The following is a 14,983-nucleotide window of genomic DNA, read 5'->3' as shown; positions in this document are numbered from 1 at the left end:
TGACTTGGCACAGGGGTCATGCAAGCTCAGACTGTTTTGCTGTCATGGCTGAAAATTACAGTGTTCAAAAGGGCTTTTAGGGTCTCACAGCAGACACAGAATGGTTACAGCACAGGAGGCCATTCAGGCCATTGTGTCTGTGCTGGCTCTTTGAAGGAGCAATTCACCTAGTGCCACTTCCCTGTGAGGCTCTGAACATTCATTTCAGATAACAATCCAATTCCCTCTTGAATGTCCGCTAGTTCCCCATTTTATAAACTGACTCAGCCTGCACTACATTCTCAGGCAGTGCATTCCAGAGACTAACCACTCGCTACATGTAAAGCTTTTTCTTCATGTCACTGTTGCTTCTTTTGCCAATTACCTTAAATCTGTGCCCTCTTGTTCTTGTTCCGTTTACAGTGGGAACAGTTTTTCCTTCTGTACTCTATCCAGATTCCTTATGATTCTGAATGCCTTCATCAAATCTCCTCTTAACCCATTCAAGGACAGTCCTAACTTCTCCAATATATCTATCTAACTCAACTTCCTCATCTTTGGAACCATTCTCATGAATCTTTCCTGCCTTCATATCCTTCCTAAAATGTGGTGTCCAGAACTAGATGTAATACTCCAGTTGAGGCAAAACCAGTGTTTTATACAGATTTAACATAACTATTTCTCAATCAGTGCTGCCATATGCTGCCATGATTTATGCAGATCCCCCTCTGCTCCTTCACCCCTTTAGAATTGTGCTATTTATTTTATGTTGGCCAGAATTCTCCAGCCGTTCATGCCGGTGGGATTCTCCAGTCCCGCTGGCAGCGCATCCTCTCCTGCGGGATTCCCGTCGGTGTGGGGTAACGTCAATGGGAATTCCCATTCACAGCTGCAGAACCAGAGAAACCCACCACTAGCAAACCTGGCACTCGTCCGTCCATTCCACCAACTTGTTTGTTTGAAGTTCTACACTCACCTCATAGTTCACAATACTCCCGAGTTTTGTATCATCCTCAAATTTTGGAATTGTGCCCTGTACACCAAGGTCCGGGTCATTAATATATATCAAGACCAGCAGTGGTCCTAACACTGACTCCACGATAAACCTTCCTCCAGTTTGAAGAAACAACCATTCATTACCACCTCTCTTTCCTCTCATTCAGCCAGTCTCACACCATGTTACCGCTGCCCCCTTTGCTCACGTCTGGCAGTTGTCCTGCGGAGCACAGACACACTGCCCTCTTTCAGAATGACAGAATCATAGAATCCCTACAGTGCAGAAGGAGGCCATTCGGCCCATCAAGTCTGCACCAACCACAATCCCACCCAGGCCCAATCCCCGTAACCCCATATATTTACCCTGCTAATCCCCTGACACTAAGGGGCAATTTAGCATGGCCAATCAACCCAACCGCACATCTTTAGACTGTGGGAGAAAACCGGAGCACCCGGAGGAAACCCACAGACATGGGGAGAATGTGCAAACTCCACACAGACAGTGACGCAAGCCGGGAATCAAACCGGATCCCTGGCGCTGTAGGCAGCAGTGCTAACCACTGCTCCACTGTGTCATTCCATCAGTGCCCTGTCTAGACATTGCCTATCAGCTTGCCCTGCCCGTGCCAAGATAGTGTTTAACTGGACCTTTAGGAGTTGCTTGGGGCCATCCTGCAAGGCCATCTGCAGTTTCCACCGTGAAAAATTGGTAGCCATCCACCAGCCCTGCTGCAGTGACTGGGGTGGCATTGTATAGGAGGACTCGGACAGACAAATGTCCTTGGAAGTCTGTGCTGAGGGAATGCATGATGATGATTAGTTAACTTCTGTACACAATATTTTGTTGCGGTGGAATTGTCAGCCACATCATCAGCAGGCAGTTCTTGTTGGCCCAGTCAGTACTCTTTGTTTGACATAGTGGCTCAAATGTAACTGGCACAACAGCTTGACACAGAATGAAGGCATCAAGACTGATGCCAGGATCTTGGGCATTGACCCGTATGACTCTCTGCCTGTGCTCATATACTAGTGGGACAATGAGGGAGTGGAATCCCTTTCTGTTCCAGGATAGGGTGGAATTAACATATGATATTCCTGCAGCCATTGACACTGTGAACCATGGAGAAGACTGCAATTGTTGCAGTCGTATTCTCACTCTGCCAGCTTGTCTTTAGGAAGAGACTATACTATATATTTAACTCTTGGTGAATAGAAAGCCTTGGTACCCCCTCCCCTCCTCCCCCTCCCTTAGAAAATAGTGGATGGCCAACTGTGAGATTTTGCAAATAACTCCACCTCCAACATGGAAGAAACCAGAAACAGGGAGGTTCATCACCACACTCCCCCTCACAGCTGCAGGCAATGCCCACCTTGCCTCTGATGTTAAAATTGGGGCTGTAGCAGGTGGCAGCTTTCAGTGAGGACGTCTTAACTGAAGCGTTGGCTTCACACAAATTGTTCCTCCCCGAGTCAGGTTTGAGGTTAACACGATTACACCGGATGCTGTATTGGTGCAGGATTCAGTGTGACCACAGTGAACATTCATCGCAAATATGTGGACCAGGCAGACCACGGCATCAATCAGCATGCAATGCTGGCTTGATGTTAACGCTGCCATGCTGGAGGCAATGCTGCTCCCTTAACCTCACACATGCAATTAGAAGAACCACCCCCCACCAGCACTCTCTAAAGGGATCATCAAATACTTACAGGTTGGTTGTGGGTTGATTAATTCTGGCTGTTGCTATGATTCTACAAGCTTCTTGCTACAGTTGTTTCAAATTGCCGAAGTCTACAGGGAGTGATGTGGCAGATGCCGAAGGAGTTTTCTTTGCCAACTTCAAAGCTTCTGTACAAATCAGTTGCCCGTCGATATGAGTCTAGGTGTACGCACAGCCATTGGTATTACCTTGGAGCTCGAAGGACACTTGTTACGCCCAACAAACATGTATTAATGAGCTCATCTTCTCAGCTTACATTTTTAATTTGTACTGAATAAAAGACCCCCCACTCTTTCCCCCCTTTTCTTACCTTTTCCCCCCTTTTCTCAATTTTACCTCTCTTCCACACATCTCCCTCCTCCCCCCACATCTTCATCTGTCACAGCTTACCCTCTGATTTCAGCTTCTCTGCCGTTTGGCCATTCACACCTTCTAATTCTCCATATGGACTGTCATTAGCACCTCTTAACCTTTCCCCGCTGTTTCTGTGACTCATCTTTCATTCCCTCACCCTGCAGTGTAAATGTCTCACACTTTCTGTCTTTTAGCTTTGACAGAGTCATCAGGACTCAAAACGTCAGCTCTTTTCTCCCCTTACAGATGCTGCTGAGATTTTCCAACATTTTCCATTTTGGTTTTTAATTTGTACCTTTTCCATTAAACTCTGGAGAAATTTTATTTTGCCTGCTGACCTCTATATTTGATGGGTCATTATTTTACAGTCAGCTTTCCGAAATCCAGGATATCCATTATCTTTAGCACCTGTCAACAATCAATTCTAATAATATTTTAATCGCTGTTCTCCGCATATGCTACAAAAAAATTACTGTTCTAAATTATTCCACTGTGTCTCCATCTAAATACCAGAGACATATAAATCTTAACTTTTATTTGCACCTTGCAATAATTGTGTTCTTTCCTATTCATATAAATATATTCATATTTTAATATGGAGATGCCGGCGTTGGACTGCAGTGGGCACAGTAAGAAGTCTCACAACACGAGGTTAAAGTCCAACAGGTTTATTTGGAATCACAATCTTTCGGAGCGCTACATGTCACCCTCAGCATTTGGCCTGGGCTTGCAAAATCCTACTAACTGTCCTGGCTTGAGACAATTCACACCTCTTTAACTTGTGATTACCCCTCTCTCCACTCGCACTGTCTCCCTGTAAAGACTTGATTACCTGAAAAGACTCACATTCCAACCATTATCTTGCAATTGTGTCTTTGTCTATATATGCCATGTTTGCGAACCCAACTCTCCACTCACCTGAGGAAGGAGCAGCGTTCATGTTTTAAAGTCACTTTGCATTGATTATATTTTAGAATGTCTCAATATTTTCCCCATGGTTCTTTCATCATTTTCTTTGTGGCAGCTATCTCGCTATTCACGTGAAGGTGGTGACTGAACAACAATAACAGCAGCTTGCAATTATAGGACACATTTAATGTAGTCAACTGCCCCAAGGTGCTTCACAGGAACATTATCAGACAAAATGTGAGCCATATTAGGTGATATTAGAGCAGGTCACCGAAAACGTAGCTCAGAGGTAAATTTCAAGTTTTTTTTTGAAGCAAGAAGGTCGGTGGAGAGACAGAGCTCTTTAGGGAGTTTACATGAGGGTTCAGAGACTCAAGGGAATGCTAACTTTCAGAAAACAATAAATACAGGGATAGTGGACTGGGTTTTCATTTTGTCTTGGGCAGCAATGATAGTCAGGCAGCAAATTGAATTCACTGCCTGAAATTGAGTCAGACATGTTCGCAACATTTAAGAAGTATTTAGATAGTCACTTGCGCTGCCATAAACTTCCAGGGCTATGAACCAAGCTCTGGAAAATGGAATTAGTGTAGTCAGGTCCTTGTTGATCAGCGTGAATATGGTGGGCTGAAAACGACAATTAATCCATGAAATCGGGCAGAGTCTGAATCAAGTGGAGTGTAAACCAGAAAAATTGTAACTCAGTCAGAGGGTAAACTAGGCGGGGTTAAAGCGGCACGGTAGCACAGTGGTTAGCACTGCTGCTTCACAGCTCCAGGGTCCCGGATTCGATTCCCGTCTCGGGTCACTGTCTGTGTGGAGTTTGCACATTCTCGCGTCTGCGTGGGTTTCCTCCGGGTGCTCCAGTTTCCTCCCACAGTCCAAAGATGTGCGGGTTAGGTTGATTGGCCAGGTTAAAAATTGCCCCTTAGAGTCCTGAGATGCGTAGGTTAGAGGGATTAGCAAGTAAAATATGTGGGGGTAGGGCCTGGGTGGGATTGTGGTTGATGCAGACTCGATGGGCCGAATGGCCTCCTTCCGCACTGTAGGGTTTCTATGATTTCTATAAAGCAGGCAGTTTGGGGGGGAGAGGGGTAAAAATCAGGTGCAGAGCAAGCCGAGCTGCAGTGTAAACTGGGAAGAGTGGAAACTGGGCAGAGTAAACCAGGCAGAGGGTAAAAACCAGGTACAGTGTAAACTGGGAGGTGTGTATACTGGGTAGAGAATAATTCGGGTGGAGTGTAAACTGGATGCAGTGGAGTGTCAGGTAAATTCCCCTAACTGAGCACAGAACTGGGTTCAAAACTTAGAACTTCTTAGGCTGTGCATCCCACGCCACATCATGTCTTGATTTATCCATCAAACCATCAAGTACTGGATGCTTGATTCATTGTTAACAACAAACTATTTTCTCCCAACAGAACAGTAATTTATCTGCACAATCAGTTTCATGTCATACAAGTCACATACAGTATTGGCACTCTCTCTGAAGGGATGGAACAATCAAAATCTTAGTGACAATGCTGGCCATTACACAGAATGGTAGCATTATTGCTGTGATTATGTTCGCGATTTTGTAACACATTAACAGTAAAGTTCAACCTGACTGGATTGCTGGACAGATCTGACTAATGGTTTCAACATTAAACCATCCAATTAAACAACCACACTGAAATATATAACTGCATGTTTTATTCAATTTCTCCAGTGATCTAAAATCAAGAGACATATAGAATAGATAAAAAACTAAAAATGTTATGTGACGATATTGTGCCTTTAAGAAATATATGTATATCATGTTTCTTGTAAGGGGTATATTTAGAATTCGGATCTGTTTTGCAAGGTGACAATTTGTCTAGCAAAATCTTTAAATTTGATAACTGGGAGCACAGGATAAGTACTTTTAGACCAAGAGTGTTTGTTTTAACCTAAGCTAGTGCATTTGTGTTTACTTGGGTCTCCCCCAGAGTTTTCAGGGCAGAGTTTTGATTAGGTTGATTGACAGGGACAGAGTCGTGTGCTTAATGGGAGGAGCTAAGCTTGCAGGATTTTTAAACAGGCAGTTACTGCATGGTTCTGAAAGAAGCAAGATATGTCTCTCTAGAGGTTGTCTGAAAGCTTCAAAACTGGCAACCTAAATAAGCAGGTGGGCTTATGTTTTGCTGACTAATTTTTAAGAGGGGGTTTAAGTTTATAAGAGGAATATTGCTTGAATTGGAACTCAGTGATTGGTGAGCAATTAAGAATTGTATCTAAGTATTATTCAATTGTTAAATGTTAAGCTAACTCCATTTGTTATAGTTAAATAATGTTGTTAAATAATATTTGTTTTGATAAAGACTCCTTAGCTTGTCAATAGAATCGCACCTGGAGTAAAACCTCATATCCTTACATTAATGCCAAAATAACAAATTGTTGGTATCTAGTCTGATTTCATAATATACCTTGGGGTTTCTGATCTGGTGCCTTAACAGTTACAACAATTATACAAGTCACTGGTAACACTTTGAATTATTGGCTGGAATTCTACCGCCCCGCTTGCCACGGGGATTGGAGCAGGCGAGGGGTGGACAATGGGAAGGTCCGTTGACCTCGGGTGGGATTTTCTAGTCTTGGGTTGAGCAGGGCTGTAAAATCCCACCCTTTGTGTTCAGCTTTGGTCACCCCCACACAGGACAGATGAGCTTTGGCGACAGCCCAATCATGATGAAGAAGATGATATCAGGGTTGAAGATACTGAGCTTTAAAGTTTATTTATTAGTGTCACAAGTAGGCTTACATTCACACTGTAATGAAGTTACTGTGAAAATCCCCGAGTCGCCACACTCCGGCGCCTGTTCGGATACACTAAGGGGCAATTTAGCATGGTTAATGCACCTAACCTGCACATCTTTGGAGGAAATCGGAGCACCCAGAGGAAACCCACTCAGACACAGGGAGAACATGCAAATTCCACACAGACAGTGACCCAAGCGGGAATTGAACCCAGTCCCTGGCGCTGTGAAGCAACAGTGCTAACCACTATGCCACCCCTTTGATGAGATACTGAGTAAAGCTAGGTTACATTCTCCAGAAAAGCTGCTATTAATTGAAGTATGAAGGGAATTAGTGGAGTAGATAGATGTTTAATTTCTCCCAGAAGGGAATAATCCAAAACAAGTCTTTGAGTGGAGTTTGGTTAAAAAACCCATCCAAGAAAAACACGTCCACACAAAGTTTTGAGAACATGGAACAGAACACTTCAAAAAGTCATTGAGATAAAATCATTTGAGATGTTTGAAAATCATAGAAATCATAGAAACCCTACAGTGCAGAAAGAGGCCATTCGGCCCATCGAGTCTGCACCGACCACAATCCCACCCAGGCCCTCCCCCCATATCCCTACATATTTACCCGCTAATCCCTCTAACCTATGCATCTCAGGACACTAAGGGGCAATTTTTTAGCATGGCCAATCAACCTAACCCGCACATCTTTGGAGTGTGGGAAGAAACCGGAGCACCCGGAGGAAACCCACGCAGACATAAGGAGACAGTGACCCAAGTCGAGAATCGAATCCAGGTCCCTGGAGCTGTGAAACAGCAGTGCTAACCACTGTGCTACCGTGCCACCTGAAAAGGGAAATAGGAAAGTAAAGGCAACAAAGATTATGGAGAAAAGACAGTGAGTTGGGATTAGAAAGAGAAAGTTGATGCTGCTTACCAAATGATGTAATGGGTACAATTGGAAGCAATGGAGTTAATGGGCTAGAGGAGTACAATGGGCTGAATGGATCATTCATTTTACTGTGATAAACAGATAGGGTGACCAAATCACAATTAATTGATATAAACACTGAAAATAGAGAAGTATTTAATTTTACATAACTCACTTATTATCATGCCCACCATAGCAAAAGAGCCCTTTTAAATTCCAACTTTCTTCCCCATTCTAGTTCTATGCAACCCTGTTCCCTTATGCCAAGGCATTTTCCAATCAATTGCATTATTTCTTTCTTTTAATTTATTCATGGTTACCACTACCAATTGGAATTGCCGAATCTGGCTGGAGGTTTCATTGATCAGAAATTGAACTGGACGAGCCAAAAATGCAGGGGGCGATTCTCCCAGCCTGCTGCACTGGAGACTTAAGTGGAGGCCGTGTCACTGGGTGCCTTGGCCTCCGGACTTCTCCAGTCACCGGATTTCTGGCGCCATCAGCTCTGCACCAGAAATTGGATTTCTGGCATTAGCATTGTTTAGCGGGCCCGGGACAGATGTCTTCGGGTCTGCTGGCCTCTCCTCCCCAACCCTCCCTGCCTGGAGTATTTCACTTCAGCAGGGTTTACAACAGCTCCCCACTGGCTGGCGGCCCGACCCCACTGGAATGAAGGGGAGCCTCCGGTAGAGTCCCCCTGGGCATTCCAGCTTGCCACTACCCAAGGGGCAAAGTGGCAATGCCCAAGGGGCACCTTGGCACTGCCCACTGGGCATCAGGCAGTGCCAAGGGGGTGGGGCCAGAGGGGGACACGGTCTATAGGGGCAGAACCTCTGAGGGGAGGACATCGGTGGGGGTGGGGAGTCTCCACTGCCACTCTGCACTCGGCGGTGACAGAGGGAGGGAGGCCAGCAATCAGGGCTGGCCATCGGGGTGGGTTAGCCTGCTGAGGGTGGGGGGATGGTTGAGGCTGCCCGGACATGTCCAGGAGGCCAACGATGGGGGTGAGGTGCTCTGCAAGCCAGCAATGTGGGGTTCGCCAGCGATCGGGAGGCCGGCAGTGCGGGGCTACTGTGCGTGCGCCGATTGCCGCTGTGACAGATCGGCGCATGCGCAGTGGCCCGCTCAGCGCTATGCTGCCGGCCTCTCCAGCAGGAATAGGCCCACCCACTGATTTTTAGTGATATTCACACTAGTGTACTCTGCAGTGCACAGAGTGTGGGAGATTCATTTTGAAAATCCTGCTGAAAAAGCCAGTGGGATATACCCTAGTTTTTATGTGAATTTGGCACTTAGAATTTTTTTGGGAGAATCCCACCCATACTATGGATGCCAGAGCAGGTCAAAGGCTAGAAATCCTGCAGTGAGTAACTCACCTCAGTCCAAATATGGGCATATTAGCTTGATTGGCCATGCTAAATTGACCCTAGTGTCAGCGGGATTACCAGGGTAAATAAGTGGGGTTGTGGGAATAGGGCCTGGGTGGGATTGTGGTCGGTGCAGATTCAATGGGCTGTTTGGCCTCCTTCTGCACCTCCTTCTGATTCTATGATCACCTGACTTCCCAAAGCCTGTCCACGATCTACAAGGCACAAGTCAGGAGTGGAATGGAATCCTCTCCACTTGCCTGGATGGGTGCAGCTTCAACAACACTTGACACTATCCAGGACAAAGCAGTCTGTTTGATTGCTATTCCTTCCACAAACATACAATCTCATGCATTAGTTGTCCTCCAGTTCTCAGCCACCTCTCCTGTGGCCAGAGTGGATTTGAAAATTAGCATCACGTAATTTCCTCCCTTGTCTCACACAACAGTCTAGGATATATCTCATCTGGGCCTGGGGATTTAACCACTTTTAATCCCACTAAAACCGCAAACATCTCCTCCGTCTTGATGTTAATCCATTCAATTCTATCACAGTTCCCTTCCTGCTTTCGATATCTACATTATCCTTCTCCCTCGTGAACATACCCGTAAAATACTCATTTAATACCTCACCTATGTCTTTGGCTCCACACACAAGTTGTCACTTTAGTTGCTAATGGTCCCTCCTCTTCCCCTGATTACCCTCTTGCCTTAATATACTTATAAAACATCTTGGAATTTTTCTTTATTTTGCATGCCAGTGTCTTTTCACACCCCCTCTTCGCTCCCCTAATTTTTTTTAAAATACCCGCTGCACTTTCGATACTCCTCCAGGGTACTCCTCTGTTTTGAGCCCCCTATATCTGCCATAATCCTCCCCTTTTCTCCTTAACAAATGCTGTATATCCCTTGACATCCAGGGTTCTCTCCACTTGTTTGTTCCACCCTTAACTCTTAGAGGAACATGTTGGCATTGTATTCTCTCCATTTCCTTTTTGAATGAATTCCACTGCTCTGATGTGGATCTTCCTACAATTGGCTACTCCCAGTCCACTTTGGCTAGATCCTGTCTTATCCTATTAAAAATCAGCCTTCCCAATTCAGAAATTTTATTTCCAGTCCTTTTCCATGACTAACTTAAATCATATTTAGTTATGGTCGAAATGCTCCCCCACTGACACTTCCACCACCTGCCTGGCTTCATTCACCCCTTCTCCTGTAAGACTTTCTATATGCTCGTTTAGAAAGCTCCCCCTGTTTGCACTTTAAGAATCCTGCCCCCTCTAAGCCTTTCACACTTTGCCGACCCCAATTTATATTGGAGAAGTTGAAATCCCTTACTCTTATTACCCTAATATTCTTATGCTGCTCATCTATTCCTTCCTGTTTGGGGGCCTATAATACACTCGCAGCAATGTGATCGCCACCCTTTTGTTTTTAAATCCCACCAATTTGGCCTCAATTAAGGAGCTTGTTAATATATCATCCTGCCTCACTGCGGTAATTGAACCCTTGATCAACTCTATCTCCTCTTTTACAACCTCCCTGTCTCCCAGAATATTGAACTACCAGTCCTGCCTTCCCTCCACCATAGTTTGAGGTGTGCCACTCCGCATCAAGCATGGCTGAACTGGAGTCTCTCCTGTTCTTACTGCCTGCAATTGTGTGCTGGAATTATTTTGTAAGCTCAAGGGGTGGCACGGTAGCACAGTGGTTAGCACTGCTGCTTCACAGCTCCAGGGGCCTGGGTTCGATTCCTGGCTTGGGTCACTGTCTGTGTGGAGTTTGCACATTCTCCTCGTGTCTGCGTGGGTTTCCTCCGGGTGCTCTGGTTTCCTCCCACAGTCCAAAGATGTGCAGGTAAATATGTGGGGGTGGGTCCTGGGTGGGATTGTGGTCAGTGCAGACTCGATGGGCCGAATGGCCTCCTACTGCACTGTAGGGTTTCTATTCTATGATTTCTCATACTCAACCTGTTTGTCTATGATACAAACCCACTTGCCTTGGCTATCAAGTCCTGGGGTGGGACTCGAACCCAGATCTTCCGGCTCAGAGGCCGGGATGCTACCCATTGTGCCACAAGACCTCTGGATTAATAGGACAGTAACATAGCACTACTGTGCTACCAAACACACCATCTAATTGATAGTCACTACTTCTGAATGTGATTTGTGGTTGGAATAGGTTTGTAAAGTATCGGTTTATCACAGATCCATCAGATTAAAAAGCAATTAAAATATTCAACCTTTAAATTTGCAAACAATTAATCAAAATAATTTGGAATGGTGTGACAGCAGAACAGAGAAACAGAGCCTTACTGCGAGTTCATCAGGCTTTACAGTATTGTCTCTCGGAATATATTTGTTACTGTATGTATGCTGCATGATGTTTATGTTGGATTAATGAGATTAGCTGTTAAGATAACTTGTTTAGGAGTCTAAGCATTCCTGCTTTAAAACTTGACACACAAGCAGAGATTATGCATTTTAAATAACTGGAGGGAATGTGGTTCTGAGAGAAATAAGCCCACCTTCCGATTAAATCATCAGTTAACGCTTTGAGAAGAGATTTATTTAATGTTCTCTTCACACATTGATAAATTTCAAATTCGTGCAAGGTCATTGCTCGTTTTCAATGCGTTGATATATTGTACACATTGTGAATGAACAAGCTTGAAAATCCAGTCCACAATCCATTCGCAGACCAGGCTCCAACCCATGGGCAGACTGTTTCTTTTTTTATTAAAGAAACCCTAGCTAACAGGACCTCCACAATCGAGTCTCAGTTTTTGACAGCAGAAGCCTGAGGAACAGCAGGAGGTTGGGATGCGTCTAGCAGCACAACTGAGATGAGTTTAATGGCACAATTGGAATACGGTAGGCAACAGCAAAACATGGGACTGGACCAAGGATGACAACAGTGCCTTGCAAGGGTTGTAGTCAGTCCACACGCAATACAATGAGTACTCCGGATTCATTCCCTAGGGCAATACTTTGACCAATCAGGGTCAAGTTGTCTGGTTTAAATTTCAAACAATGCTTGGGAATTATCTGTCAGTTGCCATCAACTGGTGCATTCTCCATGGCAATATCTCTACCAGAGGCTACTTCCCAACCAATCAGTATTCACTTCTCATACAGTATAAATTTTTGATTTTCCCTCACACAGGTATTCTTGCGATTGTCCTGATGAGTGCAAGATGAAAAGTTTTGACAAATCTCTTTTATTCAGCAGTACTAAAGTTCTGTATGTCCAAATGACTATTAGTATTCCTAATGTCAAGCAAACATTTGACCCCACAAAACTGTTAAATTCGAGCATTGCACTTAGACATCCCTGGCATACAATGCAACACAACATAATTTGGAGTTATTCTGAACGATTGAATGAGTTGTTGACCTGTCTATATATTTTCCCAACCAGTTGGCTGATTCAGTTGACCTCAGAGACTAGAAGGTTCAAGAATTTGTACTTACAATCCCATAAATACATAATATAGAGCCTTGGAACCATGCATGAAATTTAAATCCATCAATCTGCATGTAGCTTAAGTGGCTGACATATCTGGGTGTTCTGATTTAAGAGGCATTTACCAGTGAGTCAATGAAAGGTTGAGCAGGTTGGGCCTATACTCATTGGAGTTTAGAGAATTGGAGATTATATTATGGAAATATGCAAGATTCTGAGGGGACTTGACAGGATAGATGCTGAATGTTTCCTGTGTTGCAAATGATGGACTTAAGATGTTTTAAACTCTTAGTTCAAGGTAAAATGGAGTAGTTTCGAGAGGGCTTGTGATCTCCAAAAGTCTGCATGGAGACAAGTCAATATGATCTCATACTAAATCTGCCCAGAGACAAGAGCATGTGCCCTGCTTGTTATGGAGACTGAAACTTACTAAAAGTAATTACTAACACCTTAACATAATAGAGGAGGCAGCTCGCCTTGCTGTATATAGATTCAGACATTCAGGGCAGAATACCCTTTCTCATGGTGAGTTTGGTGAAGGGGTATTTAACTGGGCAGGAGGGTGGCAGGTGGGGGTTCTGCCATCTTCTTGCCTCTGCCCCAATTAATCTGTAGTGTGAAAGCTCATGGATGACCTACCTGCCCCACCGCTAATTGCCCACTTAAGGGTCTCACCCAGGTGGGAGACGCACCATGCGGGAAGCCTGAAAAATAATGGCTGTAGGGTTCGGGGATGGGTAGAAAGAAAGACTCAATCCTGAAGATGAACTTTAATTCTGATTTAATTGGTGTGTGTGTTTTGGTCAGTCTTTCCTGGCTCTCCTACTGCTACTCGGTCTCCATTGGAGGACCTTAGGGCAGCTTCTGCATTACAACATTGCATAATGGCAAGTATGTTGCTTGTATTATCAATTAACATTTACAATCTTCATATCTTTGTTGTGCCCTCTTAACAAAATACCATGCGATAAAACATTCAAATTATCAGTTTAAAATTCCCACAGGCTCCTGTAATAATCCCATTTAATTTTAACAATTACAAGTAATAAACATCTAGCATTTAACTGGCACTAGGAGGTTCAGAAGCAGGTCCAGTCCTTTAATGTTATCAATTTAAAATTTAGCCTTTTACAATCGTATTGAAATTCAACTTTTGATTTATTTTTCTTACCAAGATATCTTCATCATTTTCCTCAATCAGCCTTGGTATTGAACGACTTAACCTCAGTGATTTCAACGTCCGCCAAACTCATTATGCTATCTCTCGCATGTTCATTGTCCTCATATTCTACCTTTAGCTTTCTCTCTATATATAAACTTCCCGACCCTGTCTCAGTCACCCCCTCGTCCTTGACATCTCGTGGTATCTCTATTCTCATTGCGTCAATCACGGAAAAGCTAACTCTGATCACTCCTTGTAATGCTCTCCATCAATATCCCATCCCAACCCCACTTCATTCTGTGCCCACTATTAGGAAAATACTTTCTCCCAAGCCACTCACAATTGCACTTTCAAATTCCCACTGGCCAAATCTTTGGTTCTCCATTCATGACAATGTTTCCGCAGCTACTGATTCGCTCAGTCACACATTCACCTCACTTTTAATACCCTTGTCTCCACTGAAACCATTAGTCCCTTTCATCCTGGTACGGCCTTCACCTTTACCTTCTTACCTCCAAGAATTGTGACCATTAGCAGATCTTGCTGAACCCCATAAAAGCTATTAGGTCCTTCTCTCCTCTGCCAAGAAAGTCATAATTCCAGGGCCATCCTCAACTGTAAAGAAAACATCCCAGCTTCCTTTTACTGCAATTTTATTAAACCCCTCTCCCCTGCCACATCCACCTTCACTTTCAACAAATGTGAGGAGCTTATGCATTTCTTTGTTACAAAGATCGAGATCATCCATTCAGCTGCATCTGCTAATTCCCTGACTTCCACTAGCCCATGAGGCCCAATTTCCCCTAAGATTTCTCTTCTACCCTAACCCTGAACTCATAACCTTCTCTAATTTTTCTCCCACCTCCCCATATTGCCCTTGAGTACAACTTGTCCACATGACCCACATTCTGCCTCCTCAATCCTATTCCCATCAAACTGCCAATCACCCAACTTCCTCCATATAACCCCCGTATTGGTTGATATTGTTAAAGGTCCCCCTACTCTTCCAATCTGACATTTTCATCTCTCAAAAACCTACCCTTGACCTCTCCATCCCTGCAAATTACCACACTATTTTCAACTTTCTGTTCCTATCCAAAGTCTTTGAACAGGTTGTCACCTCCAAATCCATGTCTATCTCCCCCATAATTCCATGTTACATTTCTCCAATCATAAGTCCATAAGATAGAGGAACAGAATTAGTCCATTCAGTCCATCAAGCCTGCGCCACCATTTTGTCATGTTTCCACCCCACCACAGTACAGAAATAGCTTTCAAAGTTACAAACAACATACTCATGTGACTGTGATAATCGATCCCTCCTCTCCTTCT

The sequence above is a fragment of the Mustelus asterias genome, chromosome 11 (genome assembly GCF_964213995.1).
Source record: "Mustelus asterias chromosome 11, sMusAst1.hap1.1, whole genome shotgun sequence".
NCBI lineage: Eukaryota > Metazoa > Chordata > Chondrichthyes > Carcharhiniformes > Triakidae > Mustelus > Mustelus asterias.
The sequence above is the reverse complement of the archived record's forward strand: the minus strand, read 5'-3'. Positions refer to the sequence as shown.